The sequence below is a fragment of the Benincasa hispida genome, chromosome 5 (genome assembly GCF_027475165.1).
Source record: "Benincasa hispida cultivar pf3 chromosome 5, pf3_genome.v1.1, whole genome shotgun sequence".
Classification (NCBI taxonomy): Eukaryota; Viridiplantae; Streptophyta; class Magnoliopsida; order Cucurbitales; family Cucurbitaceae; genus Benincasa; species Benincasa hispida.
The window spans coordinates 30,996,631-31,018,554 of record NC_143482.1 but is presented as its reverse complement, the minus strand read 5'-3'; the positions used below and the strand labels follow the sequence as shown (position 1 = coordinate 31,018,554).

At 33.6% G+C, this 21,924-nt stretch overlaps 1 pseudogene; it reads right to left on the bottom strand.

Moving 5' to 3' along the window:
• Nucleotides 1–10,598: 10,598 nt before the first annotated feature.
• On the bottom strand, nt 10,599–20,321 carry LOC150036032 (thaumatin-like protein 1b; annotated as a pseudogene).
• Nucleotides 20,322–21,924: the final 1,603 nt, after the last annotated feature.

The window sequence follows — 21,924 nt, the reverse complement described above, 5'->3', positions numbered from 1 at the left end:
AATTCTTTCTGGGGAAATGCACTTGAAACTGTAGTGTATATTTTGAACATAGTTCCCTCGAAAAGTGTTTTTGAAACACCTTACGAGCTCTAGAGAGGATGTAGAGGAAATTTACATCACTTCAGAATATGTTGTTGCCCAACACATGTGTTGCTGTAAAATTCTAAAAAGTTGGAACGTCGTTCAAAAGTATGCCTATTTGTAGGCTACCCAAAAGAGACAAAAGGTGGTATCTTTTACCATCCTCAGGAAGACAATGTGTTTGTATCGACAAATGCAACCATCCTGGAGGAAGACCACATGAAGAATCATCAACCTCGCAGTAAGTTAGTAATAGAGGAAATGTCTAGAGAAACGACAAATGCATCAACAAGAATTGTTGATAGAGCAAGTCCATCAACAAGAGTTGTTGATGAAATTGGTACTTCACATCCTTCTCAAGAGTTGAGAATGCCTCATCATAGTGGGAGGGTTGTGCAACAGCCTAATCGGTACATGGGTTTAACTGAAACTCAAGTCATCATATTAGATGATGGCTTAGAGGATCCATTGTCTTTTAAACAAGCAATGAATTATGTGGATAAAGACCAATGGATTAAAGCTATGGATCTTGAAATTGAATCTATTTATTTCAATTTTTTCTGGGACATTGTATATCAACCTGAAGGGGTAAAAACCATCAGGTGCAAATGGATCTACAAGATAAAACAAGATCAAGCTAGTAAGGTCGAGACTTGTGGCAAAAGGGTTTACCCAAAGAGAGGGGGTAGACTATGATGAAAATCTCTCCGGTTGCCATGATAAAGTCAACTCAAATACTCTTATCCATAGCTACATTCTATGATTATGAAATATGGAAAATGGATGTCAAGACATCCTTTCTGATGGCTATCTTGAAGAGAGTATCTATATGTCACAACTAGAAGGATTTATTGAAAAGGGTCAATGTTGGAGGAAATTATGGGTGTTGTGAACGCATTATTTGTTGTGTGTTGTATGTCTAAAGTTATGCATTTATGCCTATGCATCTGAGGTCAGGTGTTGGAATAACAAGTATGCATTAATCTAGTATGCAATGACCATGCATTCCTATCACAAGTTTTCTTGCTTTCTCGCCAAGTATAACGAAAACGCAAGTTTCTTGAGTAATCCGAGGTTGAACACAGGGACTTGTCATTCAATAATGCTTGTGAAGCAATGTGTTTGAGGCGATGAATAAATGTAAAAAGAAGAAGTTTAATGGATTACACACTACTCCTACTCTTAACTAAACAGATTGAGCAATGGAAGTCTTGCGATGAGAATTGGTAGATACACAACAACTGTTAATGCATAGTAATGTTTATTATCTTAAATCGCTCGTGTAATCTCAGCTCGTCACACTAATGGATCACACACCTCTCGGTGGTCAGACGCATGACTATATCTCTATAGTGTATGGGTGCGTCGAGCATAAGACCGTGCCTATCTCTAGGAACAATGCATAATTTGCTTTGTATGTTCCATCTCTTACCTTCTCAGGCAGTTAGATGTGGCTAATTAACTCATAGACAAGCATTGCAACAACCCATCGACAAGCGTTGCTACAGCCTTTCACCAAGCAAAGAGGATTAACTCACTATACTCGCACAACACACACCTCTCAGTGGGTTCTTACATGCGTTCTATCTCTAGGCTACAAGATTGAGTATGCGATCACATTTGATAAATAAACGATGAAGGTAAACGATGATAAAGATAAAGATGATGAAGAAGATGGCGTTGAAGGAATCAAGATATGCATTGATTACAAAATGTCTTAATATCTTAAGCTTAAAATGTAATACAATATAGAGATTAGTGGAGAAATGAAAGACTCTGCTTCAAGGCTACTGGTGGTGCCATGGATGAATGGTGGAGATGTCTCTCTCGAGCTCTATCTCCAACAAAAGCTCCAGTCGTCACTCGGTCTGGTTTGTGGAGATGAAAAATCCTTATAAAAAATCTCGCTCATGCTCTCATCTATGATCGAAAACCTCTGCCTTAAGGCAGAACTTCGGATGTCTTGAAACGAAGGTCCAATGGGCTATTTGTAGAGTTTAAATGCCGATAGCTATCATGATTGTGTTATGTCTCACTGCTGCCTTTGTTGCAGTATGGGCAATGTCACATCATCTTATCTTGTTGATACTCCCAAAGTATGCGTCCGAGCTTGATTCAACTGAAGTATCAATGCATTCTATCCATCTTGCGATCACCCTTCTATTTAAGGTTATCACTCCTTGGCCACAATCTCCAAGTGATTACCGCATTCGCTTGACCACCGCAACTTCCATACGATGGACGAATGCGATCACCGCATGCGTTCTTCTATGTGATAGCTCAGCTTTTAGCGCATGCGTTTATCTTTGTGATCGTCTGGCTTCAGCGCATGTATTTTATTGCGATTGCTTATTTCCAGCGCATGTGTTTGATTCCTACAATAGCTACAAAAATAGACACTTTGACATGGAGTAATGCATAATATTGGGGTTAGTGAGGATTTAGGTACTAATCGATGCAAAACTCAAATTTTCACAAATTTTAAGTATTATCACTGCATTTTCTACTTGTTAGCTCTCATAATTCTAAATAAAAGGCTTATAATAACTGGCATTTCTGGTAGTTATCACACCCCCAAACATAGAATCATGTTTGTCCTCAAGCATGCGTTATACTCAAGAAATTCTTAACTCACCTTCCGACGTTCCTTGGCGATGACTAGCCTCCCAGAATAAAATTTACTCGTACCTCTAACCATGACCGCAATGCTCTCCTCCACTTTGGCTGCTTCTTCAAAAAGATCTTTTCTAAGTTAAATTCGGCAAGCCTTTGCTCAAAAACCTTTTAATCATTCTCCACAACTTTTCGTTCAGCTCTTGAGAATGCGTTCATTCAAAACAATTCAAGATTATGCGATTACTTATTCGAATGTGGCGTTGAACCTGGTTACGCTCTTTGTTTTGGCTTATCCCCACGTGTGTTATGCGGGCATCCAACTTCGGTTGCGTTCCATATTCAACTCAACTCATGTCTTGCTTAATTTGGCTTGCGCTCGACAGAGAATTTGTGCATATGCATTTATCCTTACGACTTACCTTCGTTTTGGCTTGCCCCCACGAGTGTCATGCGGACATCCAACTACGGGTAAGTGCCTTTCACAACTTAACTCTTATCAACATGGGTTTCCCCATTGCGTTGACAGTGGAGTTGTTATTTCAATTTTTTTTTTTTTTTAAGAAGAAGATGGAAATGAGCGCAATGTAATGAATGCAATTCTCTGAGACCACTGCCACCCCCAAACTTAGAGGTTGACAATGTTCTCACCGCAAGCTAAAAACAAACTCAACAGGAATGCGGTAATAAACGTTTAAACAAAGATTTGCGTGCCATAAAACTTAGACTTTCAAAATTTGAAGAAGCTATTAAAAGTAAGGAGCGTCTTGCAATGCCTAGTTAGTGGATGCAGTGAATTATTTGTACCATCATAAATGCGTCGCAAAGGACCGCAATCAGATAAGGAGAATTTCAAAAGGATAATGCATAAGAGATAACAAGAAAAGAACCTTAAGTAGAACAATGCATGCGAGAATGCGTTGGAATTCATGCGATCGACGCCATGTGTTGAAGGATGGGTAGGATTCTTCCGTTGTGACTGCACACCGAGGAGAGTTATTATTGCACCTAGAAGGAGCAAACCCACCATAACCCACAGCCGCATAGCTAAAATAACAATAAAAATAAACTAAGCTAAGAAAGCAACGTAGAGATAGAGTAGAAGACGTCTCTGGAGAAATTGGAGTGAAGCCATCGCAAGGAGTCTTCCATGCAGGAGATTGATCTCAACTGCTTAGGTCGAGACTCGTTGTCCTGACCATTGGAGCTTCCAGCAATTGTTAAACGCATGATGGTTGACATGCGCCTAAGATTGCTTTTAGCTCATGCGACAGATAGCATTTCTATCTCGGGGTCAACATTGACTTTCGACACATCGCCTATACTTCAAATATTGTTTACAGCTTGGTCACACAAGCTACAATAGGCCCAAGACTAAAAAGGTGCCTGTGAAAACACAAAACATAACAAACCATTAGCTGCCAAGTCCCCGGCAACGGTGCCAAAAACTTGTTGGAAGAAATTATGGGTGTTATATGTCTTAAGTTATGCATTTATGCCCATGCATCTGAGGTCATGCGTTGGAATAACAAGTATGTGTTAATCTAGTATGCAATGACCATGCGTTTCTATCACACGTTTTCTTGCCTTCGCCAAGTATAACGAAAACGAAAGTTTCTCGAGTAATCTGAGGTCGTACACAGAGACTTGTCATTCAATAATGCTTGTGAAGCAATGCGTTTGAGGCGATGAATAAAAGTAAAAAGAATAAGTTTAATGGATTACACACTACTCCTACTCCTAACTAAACAGATTGAGCAATGGAAATCTTGCAATGAGAATCGGTAGATACACAACAACTGTTAACGCATAGTAATGTTTATTATCTTAAATCGTTCGTGTAATCCCAGCTCGTCACACTAACGCATCGCACACCTCTCGGTGGTCAGCCGCATGACTATATCTTATAGTGCATGGGTGCATTGAGCATAAGACCGTGCCTATCTCTAGGAACAATGCATACTTTGCTTAGTGCGTTCCATCTCTTACATTCTCAGGAAGTTAGATGCAGCTAATTATCTCACAGACAAGCATTGCAAGAACCCATCGACAAGTGTTGCTATATCCTTTCACCAAGCAAAGAGGATTAACTCTCTATACTTGTACAACGTACGCCTCTCGATGGGTTGCTACATGCGTCCTACTTCTAGGCTACACGATTAAGTATGCGATCGCGTTTGATAAATAAACGATGAAGGTAAACGATGATAAAGATAAAGAAGATGAAGAAGATGGCGTTGAAGGAATCAAGATATGCATTGATTATAAAATGTCTTGATATCTTAAGCTTAAAATGTAATACAATACAGAGATTGGAGGAAAAATGAAAGACTCTACGTCAAGGCTGCTGGTGGTGCCATGGATGAATTGGGGAGATCTCTCTCTCGAGCTCTATCTCCAGCGAAAGCTTCGGTCGTCACTCGGTCTATTTTGTGGAGATGATGAATCCTTATAGAAAATCTCGCTCGTGCTCTCATCTGTGATCGTAAACCTCTGCCATAAGGCAGAAGTTCGAATGTCTTGAAATGAAGGTCTAATGGGGTATTTATAGATTTTAAGCACCGACAGCTATCATGATTGCGTTATGTCTCACTGCTGCCTTTGTCATGGTATGGGCAATGTCACATCATCTTATCTTATTCATACTCCCAAAGTATGCTTCCGAGCTTGAATCAACTGAAGTATTAACACATTCTACCCATCCTGCGATCACCCTTCTATTTAAGGTTATCACTCTGTGGCCACAATCTCCAAGTGTTTACCGCATTCATCACCGCAACTTCCATGTGATGGACGCATGGATCATCGTAACTTCCATGCGAAGGGCGCATGCGATCACCGCATGCATACGTCTATGCGATAGCTTGGCTTTCAGCACATGTGTTTGTCTTTGCGGTTGCCTGGCTTCAGCACATGTGTTTAATTGTGATTGCTTATTTCCAGCGCATACGTTTGATTCTTGCAATAGCTATAAAAATAGACACTTTGGCATGAAGTAATGCATAATATTAGGGTCAGTTAGGATTTATGTGCTAATCGACGCAAAATTTAATTTTTCACAAATTCTAAGTATTATCACTGCATTTTCTACTTGTTAACCCTCATAATTCTAAATAAAAGGCTTATAATAACTGACATTTCTACCAATTATCAGTCAAGAGCAAAAGGTTTTTCAACTAACATAACACCATCCAGCAAAAGTAGAATTGGATATTGAAGTTTCCTTTCCCAATAATCTTCCCAATTGCACCATCACCAAAAGTGGGTTGCCCGAAATTCATAGTCTTCAACTCTGAAATATAATTCTTCTCGTAAGTCATATGTCGTGAGCTCCCACTACCAAAGAACCAATCTCTTCTAGCAAATGATCTAATAGATGTGAAAACAACAATGCACTTGTTGGAGGTACCTTTGACATGCCACTCTTGTTTTGTTCTATAACAACTTGAATTGGTAGGGTTGTGTTCCTGAATTATTGAGGGTCTATTCCAGTTATAATAGTACCCATGCAGAAAAAAATAGAAAGGACTTATATGGCCCATTTTCCCTCAGTAGTGACGAATTCAGTTCATCTTGTCTGATCTATTTGTTTTTTGAGCAGAATGATCAATAGTGGATATTGAACGATTGCTAGGAACATTTTTGTCGTCTAATAAACTCTATCTTTTGTTTGTTGTTGTAAGAGACTCTCCTGTCAACTTTGGACCCTAGACCAAAGTGTCCTAACTAGATACGTCACCAGAACACTTACCTTTTGTTAGAATCATATCAAGCCTCTTAGATTCAGAGTTAAGCATTCTCACTAATCCACACATTGACTCCTTTTCTACCCGCAATTGATTCCGTTCACGATTCAAGTCAACAATGGTGGGCATGAGTCTATGGTTATCAATTAGAAGAGATTCAATCAAGTCCTTTTATGTAATAATAGCTTTTGCATCCTCTTGCAACTTTTGATGGAACATTGGACAAGAAATATCAGACATTAGGTCAAACTTTCTTATTTTCACTGCATACAAACACATCAAGCTTAGGATTTTTCATATGAAGAAGTGCCAAACGACATACAATTGATAAGAGCTTTAACATCCTCCTCAGATTCACAACTTTCTCTAAAATCGTCAGTAGATTGGCTCAAGACATATCTTTTATCTTGACTTTTTAGAAAATTTGGACACTCAAATTGGAATTTTCCGTATCTATCACGTTCCCTACATTGAAAAGATTTTTCTTTGCCTTGGCCAACACCATACCAAATTTTGTCAGCATCCTTTTTAAAATTTTGTGATCCGTACTGTTTTATATATGTTACACCACTTGTTCTACTGCTTCGAGGAACATAATTTCTATATATTTTCTCAAACTGCTTCACCACTCTGTTAATTAATTGTTTGGATAATAGTGATATTAAGACAACAAGAGAATCTTCTGATGCTCCATTATTTTTTTCGTTCAGAATGTCAACTGTAGACTGAGAGTTATGCCCATGTCATTCTTACCTTATTTGTTCTCAAAAGACAGTTCAAATGTCAATAAAGACCAAAAAAACTTATCAACTTTCATGTTTGATATATCTTGAGTCTCTTCAATAATAATAACTTTGATGTCAAACTTTTTGGACAAGGATTGAAGCACTTTTCTAACCAGTTTCTCTTCGGGGATCTTTTCTCCCAGAGCATACAATTCATTTGCAATATCTAGCTAACGAACATTGAAATCAGCAACAAATTTTTCTTCAATCATTCTTAAGTTTTCAAACATTGAAGTTAGAAGTTGAAGCCTTGACATCTTGACTTTCGAAGTTCCTTCATTAGCCATAGACAAAAGGTCTCATGCTTCTTTGGTAAAAACGCAAGTATTAATTAATTGAAATATGTCTTTTTCAACGCCATTAAAGATGGCGCTAAGAGCATGAGATTTTCCAATAGAAGCTTCATCATCTGCCTCAGTCATCCACTCAATTTTAGGTTTTAGAACCTCCTTACTATCATCAATAGTTCAGGGATAAGATAGACACAACACATTATCCTATCTTGTAGTTAATAGACTTCAAGAAGGCTTTCATTCGAGCCTTGTAATAAGAGTAGTTGGCACCATCTAAAATAGGAGGTCGAGCAGTAGAATCACCTTCTTTTGTTCCTTCCATGATCAATGCATCTAAAAGTGACTCGATCTGATATCAATTTTAGTAAAGGTTATGTACCACAAAGTATAATCATGTCTCAAACAATGCATCAACTTTTGCATGAACAAGAAGAAAATTAAATAGATAAACTCTAAGAGATACAACACAAGGGTTGGTAAACCAATTCGGTGTTATACCACTTGTATCTAGAAGCAGTGTGCCCAGGAAATATACTTTTACTAATATGAAGTAATGCATGAATAACTTCACTTATGCTAATAATGACCTGCATCTGTAAATAGATGGTCAATATAGTGATGCATGAATAACTCAACTTGATGAAGGATCACTTAGGCTCCCCCTAAATGTGAGACCTCCTCTCAAGTAAACTCAGGTTCCCCATGAGTATGTGTATATAAATGAGCAATTACCTAGGCTCCCACTAAGTATGAGAATCCTTTTCAACTGTAGTTTTTGCTCCTTCTACTCAAGATCACTCGCTTGATGAACTTAGGCTCCACCTAAGTTTGAGAAGCTCCTCTCAAGTAATGATGTCTTAGGCTCCCCCTAAGAATAAGTCAACATTCTCATGAAGCATGCTTCAACGTCGATCTAGAATCCAACCTCAAGATCTTCAAGAACTATAAATTACAATCACGGAGATTAGCATACAACCACAATGTTCAGCCACCAGCTTAAAAAGCGAAAGGCTTCAATAAAAATATTCAAAAGTAACAACCCTAGAAAGACAATAACATGCTCTTAAATAAGTACAACGAAAAAGGAAAATACCCCATTTAAAATTTGTAGATCATAAATAAGGAAAATACCTAAAAGAAATAAAATAATAGGATATTCTAAATAAAGAAAAAATTATCTATAGGATCAACATTTTGAGTGACATCTTGCGAGACAATTTTTGAGATATCCAAGAAGATAACTTTTAAACAAATATAGTCAATTTCAAATCTCTAACAACTTCGGTATACTAAATTTTTTATGTGGTTTTTTATGATTCTTTCTTTTGTGTATTTGTATGGGTTGTCATGTGATTTCATCAACTAAACAATGGAATAAAATCATAAATTTTTAGAAATATGATGGTCTATTTGAAATCTATTGGGTTCTTGAAAAAACTATCATGCATTAGATATAGTTTTTATTTTATTTATTGTTTTTGTTTTTGAAAATTTAAAATATTGATTTCTGAAAAAACTAAAACAGAAATAATGGTTAAAAAAAACAAAACAAAACAGGGTGGAAAATATTTAAGATCCAATTGCAAATAATTAACTAATAGAAATTTAATATGCTAAAAAGTCAATACATAAACAATTAAATAATGTCTATCCACAAGAAATCTACTTTAACTTACCAAATACTATTTAAACTTACCAAATAAGTTTTGAATTTTATTTCAATTTTATATCGAAATTTCAAAATATTACAATTTTATCTTTGCAATTTGGGTTTTATTGCAATTTAATTCTTAAGTTTAATGATTTACACTTTTATTCTCGATTTTGCACAAATACTCACTTTTCAGTCATTGACGTTAATGTCTATTAATTAATCCAAAATAATTATGAAGTGAAATTTTAAAACTAATTCTAATAGTAGTGGAAAATAGTTAAACTTAATTAATTATATTTATTTTGATTCTTCTAAATTAATTAATAAAACTGAATATAGAAAGTGCGCATTAAGTGAAAATTGATTTCAAAAGTGTAGACCTTGAAACCTAGCAACAAAATTAAAACAAAACTGAAATCCCAAAGGAAAAATAGCAACATTTTGAAGCATAGAGAGTAAATTGATAACCATTTAAGACTCATTTGGTAATTATTTATTTTTTTTTTAATTAAACCTATAGACACTATTCCACGGCCAATTTTTTTTCTTTATTATCCACTTTTTACCACTAGTTTAAAAAATCAAGCTAAATTTTGAAAACGAAAAATAAAAGTAGCTTTAAGATCTCGTTTGGCAACTATTTCGTATTTGGTTCTTAAAAATTAAGCCTATTTTCATTCAATTTCATACAATAATTTACATCTTTCTTAAGTACAATGGTTGAATTCTTAGTCAAATTTTAAAAAAAAAAAAAAAATTAAAAAATTACTTTTTTTAGTTCTCAAATTTTGGCTTGGTTTTTCCAATTATTGGTTAGAAGTAAATAACAAAAAAAAAAAAGAAAAAAAAAGAAAAAAAAAAGAAATTTAAGGTTGAAGTAGTGTCTATAGACTTAATTTTCAAAAAAAAAATTAAAAAAAATGGTTAATTACCAAATGGGGGCCTAAAAAACTTGTTTTTGTTTTTGAAATTTGGCTTAGAACTCAACTATTAAACTTAAGAAAGATGTAAATAGTTCTAAGAAATGGGGGAAAATAGGCTCTATTTTCAAAAACCAAAAACGAAAAATGAAATGTTTACCAAATGAGAAATTAGTTTTTGATTTTTTTTTTTTTTTTTGAAAATTAAACCTATACATACTACTTCCATCTCCAAATTTCTTAAAATAGGCTTAATTTTTAAAAACAAAAAATAATAAAAAGCAAAATGATTACATAACAGGACCTTAAAAATGTAACATTAAACTTAAGGACCGATAGAATTATTAAATTTTATTACGAAAAAGATGATCGTTAGAAACATAGTCGATTATATTAGTGCATGCATATTGTGGGTGTGGAAGAAGAGGAGAAGTTATGTAAAGAAGCAAGGAGTGAGACATAGAATGTATAGGAGGAAAAGTATACATAATTAATTTCATGTAACATCATTACTAAGATGCATTTTATTCATTAGCTAGGCTTGAACAATATTCATGAATTCGCTGATTATTTTATCAAAAAATGATGATAAAAATGATTTTAGAAATATATGGTTGTTATGGTGTGTGGGTCTGTGTTCATGGGTAGAAGGTTACATCATAGCTTGTTGTAGTGCTGCATGTGAAAGAGCTATTTTCGTCGTCATAAGCATAGCTATAAGCCTGGGGGCATTCTTCCTCAAAGATCTTAGCAGAGATACCAAGTTGACATATTTTTGGGTCGTTAAATTCAGCCGTGCAACAATCCTCTGGTCGGTTATATGAGAGACATGAACTCTTACAACCAATAACCTCATTCTTCCCTTGGACAATCAAATCCGATGGGCACACCATATTCACATCTGAAGAACATTTGGGTGATATACATTGCCCTATTCCACCATTCGGATTTATGGAAGCAGGTAAGTTGAAGCTGTCAACGAGGTTGATATCGTAGAAATCTGTGCCTCCATTTTGAGCTAATGTAAATTCAGCTAACGTAGCTGGTGGAATTCCTCCAGCGCCATTGCAAAATACAGAGCCAGTGGCACAATCTCAAGTTTCACAAGAAAACCTCGAACAACCATCTATGGTGCAACCTGTTCGAGCCCAAATTCTACCCGTCCATGGTGTAGGAACATTTATAATCTTATTCTCTCCAGAAGCTAATCCAAATCTAGTGGTAGATAATTGACTTTGACCGCTACCACTAGTTAATGTTGTGGGCCATATCGTATGTCTACAATTATTTTTAATCACGGTTGTAGTGGCATAACCTGTTTAACAAAATTGTCAAATATGAAATATAAGACGTAAAAAGAAAAACATTAAAACAGACACAAAAAGGTACTATTATGTAAATCTTACTCGAGGACAATAGGAAAGCAAATGTGAAGAGGGTTGCTTGGATGAATGCCATTTAATTAATTTCAAGATGTTTCTTCTATTGCTAATAATCAATATTGCGAGTCATGTTGAAAATCACGTGTTGCCTCCCTACTTATACTTGTTGGAAAAATAGCAAAAATTCATGAGTTTGGCTAAGCCAATTTCTATGGGGCTGCCAGTTTAGTTTATTTACAATATAACCCAAATAAATATTTAAAATGCTTAATTTGTCATTTTCTAAGTTGACCATGGAATTTAATTGACATATATATAAACTATAAATTCATAATAGCTGCCCAAGTTGTAATTTAATTTGTATAATATAATACTTAATTTCTTTCGTATCCTTAACTTCATCAAACGCATCACATTTCAAACTAAATTTGTATAATATAATACTTAATCTCTTTCGTATTCTTACATGCATGCAGTATGTGAGTTCAATTTACGAATGTTGTATATAGAAATCAAAGTTAAATAATTACTTAATTAAATACAGAAGACACTTAGCTGAATTAAATATAAAAATAAATGAATAATTTTATATTAAACATAATTAATTCATTTAAATTAATTAGAATATTGATAATCATCATAATAATAATTTATATTAAATAGTTAAGACAACATAAAATATTAATTGTAAAGATTTTTGTTGAAATTTATTAAGTCTAATAATGTATTCATATTTAATAATTAATTAAAATTTATAATAATAAGTATTTCATATTAATTTATTAATTAATTAAGTTATATTTTTACTGGTCATTTCCCAAGCATAAAAATGTCACACTTTTGTAGGATATTAAAAAACCCATGTCGGGTTTTGAAGATGGGTTTTGAAGTTCCCCTAATAATAATATCCATAGTTTTAAAAACTAAAATTATATGAAAGAAACAAGAATATTTAATGTGTATGAAATCCCATGGGAATTTTTTTTAACAAATAGGCCCTAAAAGACCTTCTATATCATTTTTTGCTAACACTATAAAAGTTTCCATAGCTTTAAATTTAAGTTATTGAAAATGAATTTTCTTTTATCATGAATTGTTATTGACAATTCATGATAAAAGAAAAAAGAAAATATTCGGTATTTTCCAATGAAGAATCTGCATCAAAATAAGTGGTAAACACTTTGAACTTTCCCTAGTGAACATCAATCGAGTTTACTTAGCTAATCAATGGACATGATGCCTTGAATTGTCATTCGTTCTTGAGTAAACTAAAACAATTGAAGTCATACAGTTTCTAATTATAACAAAGTTTGTTCTCATAATTATATTCATTTTGGCCTTGAACACTGCCTGGCCTCATGAATGTTTCAGAGAATCTGTTTTAAAATTCTCATAGAAGTGACCCCTTCACACTCACATAGGTGATTTCTATAAAGAACATCATATATGCTCTTTACGTAAATAATTATTCAACAACTTATAGAAATCATTAAAAGCATAATTATTACTCTAAAACCACACTTGCACTGTCTCGTCATCCTAGAATGGGTAGGAAAAAAATCAATGCAGTGCTGACTAAGTTATCTAGAGGTCGGTTTGCCTGTTGAACCTAGATCGCAGGATCTCCAGTCAACTAGGTTAGGTTTCCTCGCTGGTTAACTTTTTAAAATTAAAGACTTTAATCTCATTCTCTTTGATGAAATTTCAACCAACTATCTAATTAGGCTTTCTACAAGCGGATCCGCAATATTATTTTCTGACCTTACAAAGTCAATCGTGATAATTTCTCTAGAAAGTAGTTGTCTGATTGTATTAAATCTTCATCCTATATATTGAGACTTATTATTATTCACTAAAGAGGTTTAGGTTATATTCACACTTTTAAGAATACCTTACAAGAATGTTGCAGTCTCACACTTGAGGAATACCATATAAAAAATTTATAGCAAACTGAAACAATCCAAACCTCTTTTTAAATTGTTATCAAATATTCTCAAACTTGGATATTCAATTGGGGAAAGTCACTTTTCCCAAATACCTCACAATAACATAAGATTTTAAGAAGATTTCTATCTTTCCATAATTCACAAAGATTTTTTCGTGGTTCTGTTAGAGTTAGAGAACACACAACGGAAGTAAAACGGATCATTAAGCATTCTAATTCATTAATTATGACTTTAAATTAAGCATGCTCATAAACTAATAAGAGGGTTTTATGACTTACCTTTGAAGAACCTTTCGAAATTTGAATTTCGGCTGCAAATCTTCTCTAAATCTGCTTGTGAATCACCTCAAAGCCTTCCCTACTATCCTCGGTGCCTTAAATTGAGTTGTGAGACTCAAAATAAGCTTGGATTAAGGAAAAATGGAGAAAAGATTCTGGTTTATCAGCTGAAGAGTCTTCTTCAACCTTTGAAGATTTTTTAGCTTAATCCACCAAAAAGCATACCCGATTTCCACTTCAATATTCTCTATTTATTGTATGACTTTCATGCAAAGAGAATTGCGGCATGAATTATACCTCATGCTTGGAAGATTGACTCAAAACTATGGTGGAGTGTATATGAGCTTCTTGGAATGGAAAGCGGGAAAAACCCACTTTTGAGATTTTCCATTTTCCATCTTTTTCAATTTTGATTTTCCAATTGATTTCCAAAATCAATTTTTCAACAATGAAATCTTTATTAATTTTACTAAATTAATTCAATAATTAATTTTCTAATAAAATTAATAATAAATAATTAATTAAACAATTTAATTCATTCTAATTAAATCAATATCAAATATTAAATTAATTTAACACTAATTCCACCATCATAAATCTCTATTCATGAATTTAATATTTAAATCATATTTAAATATTAATTGATTCTTTAATTTTATTTAATTCCAAAATTAGACGTATAATTATATCACATATAATTAATAGTTCCCTTAATTCTAATTCGAACGTTTAAAATTAACTTATCTCTCTACTCTAAGGCTAATCCATTTGTGAGCTAGTAGGGGAACCTCGTGGACCTACAGATCATGGGCTCCAATGATTCGAGATTAATTGGCTAAACTCTCTACACCGAATTAACCCTCATTTGTTAACTACTGGGTTACTCCACTAAAGCCTAGAGTTGCATTCTCTTCACTATAGATATATTATGTCCACTCGATATAACCAAGATTAGTAAGTTAACCCTTCATAGGTTGTTCGTAATAACGACTACGTCAAACAGTTATTTTACCCCTGAGATTACCTCTTGTTTCTTTAAGTCCCACTGATCCTCTAATGAACAATTGGTTTACGATTCGATCATCAAATTGAATCCTTCTCGGGCCAATGAGAGGGTGGGCCCCTCGTTCAAGACCTAGAGTCAGCACTTAAGGGAACAACCTTTCTACTCTCCCTGAAAGTGGGAAGGAGTGAATTCCATCTTACACTCTATGTCCCCAACTATCTACCCAGTCTTACCCCTAAAATGGCGGTTTATTGAGCCGACGCTGTTGAGCTATCCCTCACCTATGCAAATCTAAGTATAATCTTGAATAAACAGGAGTTCGTAGTTAGCTTAGGATTAAGGTCAAGTTACGTAGGTCATCAATTTAAAATAATCAGTCCTAAAACAGTAAACAACGTTAAAAAGTAAGAGTGTCTTATTTCGTCGCCCGATCTTGTACAAACTCATTGCATAGGACGCCTCCACTCCTTATGTCATGACATGTACGAATTAGGATCACTTTGTCTGTAGCACTTTACAACTCCTTGTAACAACTACATAGTGGGTCGCATCCAATAGTGTTAATGGAATAACGCACCCAACCATATTCATATACTACAAATCATTTTGATTATTTACTTTAACCTGATCCACTTTTATATCTGCACATAAAGTTTAAGTACTCATGTAATACTCATGGATCTTTTAATTTATTGGATTTATTTCCAAAACAAAATAAGCAATTCATATATTCAATAACAACTTATTGTATTTTCAGAATAAGTTTAATTATTTACAAACCACGAGTTTTAGGACATAAAACCCAATAGGTTCCATATATAAAATGCAAAATTAGTGCAAAACATCAAACAACAATCCACTACACATATGCCAAACGATGAACTCATGCTAAAAAATTATATTTGTTTCGACCTATGAAAAAATATGATTTAAGGAGGACCATCTCTTCTAATGTAGAATATGAAATCTCCCACTCTCAACATATAGTGGCACTTCCAAAACACAATGAATTTGAAATAAGAGATTTATTTTTGTATTTTTTTAATTTAAGCCAAGAGGGAAAAAATCATAATCAATCAATTTCCAGTAAAGAAAAGAACACAGATAATTCGATAATTCAAGTTTGCTTAACAAAATTTTTTAAGGAATAATGATAATAATAACCAACATATTAGTACTTCATGTATGCAAAAGGTTTGTTAAAAAATTAATATAGATACCATTGAAAAGAACAAACATCTTTTGAAGCAATACTACAAAATTGTGAATCAATCACAAAATTGCCAAAATACAACCTGAAAGTTCTTGCAATTGTCAGTTGCAACAGATTGTCAACAATATAGGCAGTATTCAATCCAGCAAACGCCTAACTGATGGTAAAATCGTAGTAATTACTTAATCACATAAAAGCAAGAAAGATCAAAATCAGAATATTATATATGTATACATAATTCTAATCTATAACATCTTTGTATATAGAGAGCATTCAGATATTTTTTCTAGAGCCAAAGTATATGTCCTAAACCAATAGAGCAACACAACTTTATTCATATTTCACATGGAAAAAAAACATAGTAATTACATTTTCAGAAAATTTCCTAAGACAAAACAATTAAAAAGGAAAAACAACATGCACTGGATTTTACATGCACACAATGGAAAGTACTAAATTGAGAACAATAAGAATATGCACACAAGGACAAAATGGATTACAAACACAATAATAACGATATAATTGTGTACAAAGTCTATACAAGAAGATAAAGTGAGGAAAAAAATTGAAGCAAAACAGAAAAAAATGGTAGAATATTGTTTTAAGATTGTTATGTAAATAATTTCACAAAAATATGAAAGAATACATAACCTTGTAAACGTGAGAGAACGAGAGAAAACTGCTTATGAAAAAGTTGTTGTCTTTAATGCAATTTGAAGAAGAAGCATATTTATAGACTATTCATGGTCATTCGAATTGTCTTATCTCTTCTTCAAGTTGGTTATTTTTAAAGAGACATATTCATTCATGCACTACAAGAAAATTGACCTTTTTTCGAAGGTTATTGTCGTATCTCTTCTTCAAGTTGGTCATTTTTTAAAAAGACATATTCATTCATGCACTACAAGAAAATTGACCTTTTTCGAAGGTCAAAACCTTCGAAAAAAATATTTAATAGAAATTCAATACATTTTTTTTAAAAGGTTATCTCAACCTTTGAAAAGTGTCGAAATAGATCTGTCGAAAAAACTTTTTCAAAGGTTTACTAACTTTCGAAAAATATTATTTTTCAAAAGTTGATTAACTTTCGAAAATTATTATTTCTCAAAGGTTATATATCTTCGACAATTGTCAAATTATTTATCGATAATTATCTATTATCAAGTAGTCTTTTTCGAAGGTTTTCATTATTTTTAAAGGTTTATCATGTTATTTTAAAAAATTTTAAAACCTTCATAAAAACTTATTTATCGACAATTGTATATCGATAATTATCTGAAGTGAATTGCATCTCCACCTGTTTATCAATACTACTACTTTCTCTCACATCAGTAGACGTCACAAAAGACTTTATAGTTGAGTTAAGCATGGAATTTTCATCAAATATCACAGTCCTACAAAGTATGACTCTATTCTCAGAAGGTGACCATACTCTATATTCCCAAAACCCACAAATATACCCCTTTTAGCTCTTGGTTCTAATTTACCCTCATTAACATGATAGTACACAGTACAACCAAAAACTTTTAATAAAGAATAATCTGTAGGCTTACCAAACCACACCTCGTAAGGTGTTTTACAATCAATAACTGTGTGAGGTTCACGATTGATTAGATAACATGATGTATTCACTGCTTCTACCCAAAACTTTCTAACCAACCCTGCATTAGAGAGCATGCATCTTGCACTCTCCAACAACGTCTGATTCATACGTTATGCAATCCCATTTTGCAGTGGAGTATTCTTAACAGTATGATGGCAAACAATCCCCTCAGTTTTACAGAACTCATTAAATTCAAATCCACAAAATTCCAGACCATTATCAGTTCGCTGCCTTTTGATCTTCTTCCCAGTTTGATTTTCATTCAATATCTCCCACTGCTTGAAATTCTTGAAGGCTTCATTTTTATGTTTCATCATAAACACCCAAGTCATTCTTGAGTAATCATCAATTATAGACAAAAAAATACCTACTGTCTCCAATAGATTCAACTTTAGAAGGTCCCCAACAGTCTGAATGAATATAATCAAGTGTCCCTTTTGTATGATGAACACCTCTTGGAAACTTGCTACGATGAAGCTTCCCAAATACATAATGTTCACAAAATTCAAAATCCTGCACCTTATGCACACAAAGAAAATCTCTTTTTGACAGAATTTGCATCCCTTTTTCACTCATATGGCCAAGTCTCATATGTCATAACTTAGTCATATCATCCTTGTGAATGATCGACGATGCAACATAGATGCCTGACTTTATATAACTAAACTTTCTGCATTCTGACTGTCCTCTCTCATAAGCAACGTGGACTTTGTATCTTCTAAGGTCAGGGTTTCTTTCCCTCCAATATACGAGTCAACAAAAGTCTCGTAAGACGGTGGCAAAGATGTCAACAAAATTAGGGCAACATCCTCATCATCAACCTTAAAATTTTAATAAAATTTTAATACGCAGATCTAATAAAATTTTATTTAATTGATCAAGATGGTCTCGTAGAGACGTACCTTCCTACATACATAGATGATACAAACGTTTCTTCAGAAACAACTAGTTAAAGATTTCGTCATGTAAAGACTCTCAAACTTCAACCAAAGACTAACGGCAGTTTCTTCATCTGCGACCTCAATGATGACATCATCAGCCAAACATAGCATGATCGTCGAATGAGCCTTCTCCTCAAAATTCTGCCATTCGTCGTCATCCACGATAGCCTTCTTTGACTTACTCGTTAGAGGCGCCCACAGCCCCTACTGCTTTAGCAGGGATCGTATCTTGATCTGCCATAAACCAAAACTGCTCCTCCTGGTAAATTTGTCGATTTTTACATTCACGCCAGACATCTTCAATTGTCGAACAAATGCGGAATTTCGAAAAAATCCTAACAAGGCTCTGATACCAGTTTGAAGCGAAATCGACAATTAAAGAACACAAAAAAGGAATGTAGAGTAGGAAAAAAACGGCATACAAATATACATGGTTGAGTAACAGTGTGTTAGCTACGTCCACGGGCAGAGGGATAACAATAATATTTCGAGAGAATGTTTTCAGAATTACATAAAAAATGACACGTCTAGGTTAGAGAGTTTATATATCGCACTACTCTAAACCCTAGGGTCAAAATCGTAAATAATTGGAAATAAATAAATATGCTGAATACAAAAATCTGAATTGATTTCGGGGGCGTTGCCCCCGAACCCTCACTAGGGCGCATTGCCCCTGGACCCCGGTCAGCAAGACCTCCACACTAGGTTGTTCGAAGCGTCAGCAAACAGATTTAAGGCATTTCAACAGTTGTTTTTACTAATTCATCTACATGTAGTACCCTAAATTACAAAGTATAAGAATAGAATAAAGAAAATGGCATGGATGGAAGTAAACTTATATGCCATAAAAGTATACCAAAAGGCTATCCAAATTCTATAACATCAAACTACAATTGATCAATTGGAAACAAATTTTTTACACTTCTCTGCCATCATTTTTTGAAATCTATCCACAAAACGATTTTCTAATTCGCTTATTTGACGCCTAAGTGCTTCTATCTCAACCTCTCTTTGTTGTTCAGATTCTTTTCTTTGTTGTTCAGATTCTTGAAGTCGTTGTTCAGATTCATTAAAACGACGCTCAAAATCGCTTATAGTAGACGATGATCCAAACAACTCAGAAGGAGTAACACCTAAACCATAACCACAAACATGCCCGTGTTTCTCCTGTCTAAATACTCATACAAAAATCTCATCCTTGTTCATGTCAAGTGTACGATCAATCACTTGAGAAGCATATGATTTAACTTTCGATACAAATACAAATTCACATATTATAATTCAAAACTAACACATATAAATTCAAATGTTTACAACAAACAAACACATGTCTTTGTTTGAGATTCAAGAAATATTTTTACCTCGATTGGGGAAGATGGAGATTCAAGAAGTATTTTTATTACATCTAACAACATCAAATTATTACTTTAAACTAATTTACAATTCAAAAAATAAAGGGAGAGAATGATAATAAAAGAAAAGTAAATAATGTATTTAAAAGTAGTTTAAATAATATAAGTATTCATCATGATTTTTCATTGTCTTTTTAGTTTAAAAAATTCATAAACCTACTTGTTTAAAGGTATCTGCTCAATGGTCCACTGGTTGGTATTGTTAAAAAATTCAGAAATCGCCCTATGAAGATACACTTTGTTAATATTCTGTAATATATACCTGAACCTTCCCTTCGTAAGAAATAAGAGTACCACCCTTCACATCAGCCAAGGTTTTGGATGTCACCTACATGTAATCAATGATGAAAAATTTTATAAACACGAGAAACAGTGAGAATAAGAAATGAATACGTAACAAACTATTTTTTCACTCATGAAATGATTGAACTGGTTTTCATACCTCCATGCAATACTCATTCTTGTTCCGAATCAAATGATTTAAAATTTCTATAATATATAGGGTCAAGGATAATGAAAGCCCAAGGAACTAATTTCATGTTTTGTGTAGTAAGCAACAAGTACGGTAAGAAGTAAACTAGAGGCCTAAGAGAAACTAAGGCCTCTGAAAAATTAAATATGGATACACATCATTGATATAAACATTTTGAATAGTCTTTTTATTTTATAACATTTAAAAAGAGGTGTGTGTATATATTCTTTTGTCAGAGGCTCATAATAATAAAAAAGGTAAACGTAAGAAGGCATAAAATATCTCCTCTATTTGTTGATCAATCAACATAGAAATAAAGACATGAAGCAAAAAGGTACATATTGGCACCTCAGACCAAAACAAAAGTGGTTCTAGGCAAAAACACAAAATGAGAAAATGCCCAAGGAGACAAGTTGATAAACTGAGTACATTTATCATACCATCCATCCTTGTCAGTGCGTCCTTTGCTAGGGAGTGGAAGATAGTCCTCAGCAACCAAACGTGGATATTGGCTCTGTTTATAGTCCAGAGATAGGAAAGAGAAACCCGTTATTCCAAAGAATAAAAAGAAGATATGAAAAAAGCCAACCTAGTTTATCTTGCACACACCTGATTGAAAGTATGAATCTCCACATTTGAACCTTTGTATTTTTCAATGATCTGATTTGATGAAGCGTTAGTAAAGCACAAGATATTGAGGAAAGCATGGGTAACAACTATTCATGCATGTTTTTACTCTGTGTTTAAAAATAGAAAATTTCATCACATGAGATTTTGACTTCAGAAAACTGCATAAAAATTCTCACCAGTCGAGCACTTTTTTTTTCTTCTTAATATTGGACATTCGATAAATTAACTCTTTGCAATATATACACAAACACAATATGATTTCTTGTTATAAAAAGATGATTATTCAGTATCAATGTGTAAATTGAGAATACACAATTCGTGATGTTAAAAAAGGTAGCCGTAAGGATACAAGAATATGATCAACTCGCTTTACTTCATTAAAGTTAATGGCTTCTTTTGCAGGTTTTACTTCTTTAACCTCATTTTCCAGAATCAACTGAACCAGAAATGAGAAAACAGTTAACAAAATTGAAGCTGCAAGATGAAAGAAGAAAGTTTAAAGATTATCAGACTGTTAGGCAATTGTGTTGCATGGTATCTTTATAGTTTATTCCTATAAATTCAAAAGAACATATAACCGACTAATCTTGAAAGTAAATAAAGGGGCAATTTGATTTCAGAATGAGACCCAAAATTTGATTTCAGAATGAGGTCTGAATTCAAAAGAACATATAACCGACTAATCTTGAAAGCTCAAAGAATTCTTCCAAAGCAAAACACCTCAAGATAATCGCTAAATTAGTATGACTAAACTAAAATATTAAAAATAAAACGTGTTAAAATAAGATAGCAAAACCGCGAGTGCGTAAAATCATTGGTGAATAATTATCTTTTACTTATAACTTTAAATAGTATGTGCAAAAAATATATCACCAATTGCTAGAAGATACCATATCCTATCTTCTCCAACTTTGAGGAAGCAGTGGGTAAAAGCCTTCGATATATAATA